This window comes from Vicia villosa, linkage group LG3, assembly GCF_029867415.1.
Source record: "Vicia villosa cultivar HV-30 ecotype Madison, WI linkage group LG3, Vvil1.0, whole genome shotgun sequence".
NCBI classification, from domain to species: Eukaryota; Viridiplantae; Streptophyta; class Magnoliopsida; order Fabales; family Fabaceae; genus Vicia; species Vicia villosa.
The window spans coordinates 174,806,596-174,810,015 of NC_081182.1; positions in this window are offsets into that span (position 1 = coordinate 174,806,596).

The following is a 3,420-nucleotide window of genomic DNA, read 5'->3' on the forward strand; positions in this document are numbered from 1 at the left end:
TATGTTTTAGTTGTGTCACTCTAAGCTTTTAAGCACGAGTGTGTGTCTCTTGATTGAAGCTTTTAAGCAGATCAAGGTGTGTTTTTGAAGTGTGTCTTCTATCTGTAATTGTTTATTGTGTATGTGTATCACCGCTGTGATTGAGGGGGGGGGGTGGAAGATATTCCATATCTAGGTAGAACCTAGGTAGAAGGGTCATTGGGTAGTGATTAAGCCAGGAGTTGTAAACTGGGAGTTTAGCTCTGAATTGATCTTGATAATAGTGGACTTCATCCCTGGCTTGGTAGCCCCCATAGTAGGTTGTTTGAACCAAACTGGGTAAACAATTTTACGTGTTATTTACTGTTTTCTGCTATTTGTTATTATTGTATGTGCTGCGTAATTGTGGATGTCATAACATCCAGTTTGACATCGATCGTGTGTTACTAGAATTTTCAATTGGCATCAGGGGAGGCACCCTGCCTGTTTTCATCTGGGTGAGATCTAGGGATAACAAAATTCTGGTACTATGGAGAAGGAACTATTAGTGTTTGGAAACAGACCACCTATCCTGGATGGCTCTAACTATGACCACTGGAAACCTCGTATGGTAGCAGTCATTAAGTCAGTGGACAGCAAGGCCTGGAGAGCTGTTGAAAGTGGATGGAAACATCCTGAGAAAATTCTAGAAGATGGAACCACTGTTCTAATTCCTGAAACTCATTGGAGCAAATCTGAAGAAGAGTTAGCGTTGGGCAATTCCAAGGCCCTAAGTGCAATATTCAATGGTATCGACAAGAACATCTTCAGACTTGTGCAACACCGTGAGCTGGCTAAAGAAGCTTGGGATATTCTCAAAACAGCACATGAAGGCACGTCCAAGGTAAAGATGTCGAGACTTCAAATACTTACCACTAAGTTTGAAAATCTCAAGATGAAAGAGGATGAAACCATTCATGAGTTTTACATGAATGTCCGTCAGATTTCAAACAACTCTGAAGCCTTAGGTGAGAAAATGACTGAAGAGAAACTGGTAAGGAAGATCCTCAGATCACTGCCTAAGCGATTTGATATGAAGGTAACTACCATCGAGGAAGCTCAAGACATCAGCAACATGAAGCTGGACGAACTTCTTGGTTCCCTCCAAACCTTTGAGTCAAGCATCTGTGAGCCTGTTGAAAAGAAGAACAAAAGCATTGCGTTTGTCACCAACATAGGTGATGATTCAAAAGAAAGCAATGGTGTAAGTGATGAGAATTTATCAGACGCCATAGCCATGCTTGGAAAGCAATTCAATAGACTCATTAAAAGGGTTAATCAGAAATCCAGACCCGATGTCAGTAACACTTCCTATGACATCAGTCAGACATATGACTCAAGTAAAAGGTTCAAAGCTGAGGAGAAGCCGTATATAGGAAAAGGGATTCAATGTCATGGATGTGAAGGATTCGGACACATTAGAGCTGAATGTCCTACCTACCACAAGGAGCAAAAGAAAGGATTGACTGTTACTTGGTCTGACGAAGACTCGGATTCAGAAAAGGAAACTGCAAAGCATGTCACAGTTTCAACAAGAATATATGGATCTGATGATGATTCCAGTGATGATGAGCTAACCTTTGATGAACTAGCTGTCTCGTACAAGAAGTTCTGTAGGGAGAATGCTGAAGTCTGCAAACAAGTGGAGAAGCAAGAGGTGATCATAAGATATCTAGAATCTGAAAAGATTAAACATCTTACAACCATAGACTCTCTCAGTAGTGAAGTAAGCATGTTGAACCATAAACTTGATCAAATGACCAAGTCATTCAAAATGCTGAACAATAGATCTGATACTCTAGAAGAAATTCTGGAATCTGGACAAAGATCAGGAGACATGTCTGGAGTGGGATTCGTGGCTAAAGAGGAATTAATCTCTGGAATCAGGAGGATAGAATCCAAGAAGTGTGTGACTAACCCGATGTCAATCAAAATGTCACAACATCAAGAAAACAGAAGAAGGAGGCTCTCAAAGAAAAGGTTCCAGAAATGGAGGTGTCATTATTGTGGAAGATGTGGTCACATAAAGCCATTCTGTTTCAGACTATTTGGATATCCAGACCAAACTCAACAAGTCAAACTTGATCATGATACTTGTAACAGGAAGCAATCTGGGATAGCTAAGAATGTTGCTCTAATAGCACACACCGCTCTAAGAATGCCTACCAAAGAAGATTGGTACCTTGATAGTGGCTGCTCAAACCATATGACTGGTAGCACGAACTCACTGGTAAACCTCAAACCTGAGGAATCCAACTATGTCTTTTGCATGTTGGCTGCATTATTGGTAAAACATACCTGGTTGATTGTGTTTATGCAGGTTGCATATTTGTGTGGAGCTAATACAGGTTTTGTAAGGAATGTCATGATCGATGTCATGACATCCATGTGTGACGGCAAGAGCTGTTATTATTTGTTAATTGTGTTTCCTGATTTATCCTTTTTTATCAGTTTAGGAAACATTTTATTGAGTGCTGCATATTTCGTCCAGAAGATCCTATTGACCGCACATTGTGTAACAGATAGTTGGCATGTGAATTAGGTTAACTTTGTTAACCCTAATGTGTTTCTAAAAAAGCTCAAGGCCCAAGACTGCTTATAAAAAAACCTGCAATCCTAATTTGGAACGCAGACATAAGATTGTAATTATGAAGAACGGAAGTTCTATAACTGTCTCTTGTGATCCACGCTTTTATCTTTGATGATTGCGTTGGAATTAGTTTATGTTTTAGTTGTGTCACTCTAAGCTTTTAAGCAGGAGTGTGTGTCTCTTGATTGAAGCTTTTAAGCAGATCAAGGTGTGTTTTTGAAGTGTGTCTTCTACCTGTGATTGTTTATTGTGTATGTGTATCACTGCTGTGATTGGGGGGGGGGTGGAATGGAGATATTCCATATCTAAGTAGAACCTAGATAGAAGGGTCATTGGGTAGTGATTAAGTGAGGAGTTGTAAACTGGGAGTTTAGCTCTGAATTGATACTGCTAATAGTGGACTTCATCCCTGGCTTGGTAGCCCCCAGAGTAGGTTGTTTGAATCGAACTTGGTAAACAATTCTACGTGTTATTTACTGTTTTCTGCTGTTTGTTATTATTGCCTGTGCTGTGTAACTGTGGATGTCCTAACATCCAATTTGACATCGAGCGGGTGTTACTAGAATTTTCATGTCGAATTCAAAGCCTATTGTGACTCCAACAAACCCTCAATTTAAGCTGAGTATTGATCAGTGTCCCAGTACTGATGTCAAAAGATCCTATATGAATAGCATCCCATATGCTAATATAGTTGGTTCTTTGATGTATGTTATGGTCTGCACTAGACCCGACATAGCATATGCAGTAAGTCTTGTAAGGAGGTAAATGCCAAATCCTGGAAAGGCTCACTGGCAAGCATTGAAGTGGATTTT